Here is a 736-nt window from a genome sequence, read left to right as displayed (position 1 = left end):
CTGCTCAGGACTGGCCTTGGTGGTGCTCAGCCCCCGGGTCCCCTTATGTACAGGGAGCTGGGCCCAACCAGGCTGTGGCCATTGGTCAGGTGAGGGGAGGGGGCTGCAGGGGTGGGGTTTCTTATCAGATGGAGTGACAAAGGGGCCCTCAGGGCTCCATGGGACTGGGGTTTGGGGGCTATCACTCCTGCTCCTCTCCTGTGGCCTTAGAGGGGGTGTTGGGCAGAGTCTGACCAGACTCTAGGAGAGATAGGGGCCCCACCCTCCCAGGAGGTCACTCCTGCATTTGCATGCAGTCCAGTTCTGCACCGTCCTTATCCATTTCAGAATCAGCACTTGGGGGAGACCAGAGGACCAGGGCTCAGCATGCACCCTCTTGGGAACGTGCCTGCGGTCTGCTAACGTTGTCCTGAAGCAGCCCTGTGCAGCCACATGGCAGTCCATCCCCTTGCCCTCTGTCTCTGTGATTTCTGGGTTTCCTCCAAGAAAGCAAGAGTTCGGTCCACCTGGCCCTGAGGGGAGATGTACGGAGTCTGTCCCCTGACCAGCAGGAGGAGGCAGCAGGTCGGGGAGAAGGTCGAATGCGTCTAATATCACGTGTGCTAATAGGGAGTGCAATATTGCTTTCCATATTAATTATTGTAATGAGGCAAATATTCCCTTTAATTTTTTTTTTCTTTTGAGATGAAATCTTGCTTTGCTGCTCAGACTGGAGTGCAATGGAACAGTCTCAGCT

This window comes from Sapajus apella, unplaced genomic scaffold (assembly GCF_009761245.1).
Source record: "Sapajus apella isolate SASKATOON/1434 unplaced genomic scaffold, GSC_monkey_1.0 scaffold192, whole genome shotgun sequence".
NCBI lineage: Eukaryota > Metazoa > Chordata > Mammalia > Primates > Cebidae > Sapajus > Sapajus apella.
Note: the sequence above shows the minus strand (reverse complement) of the source record.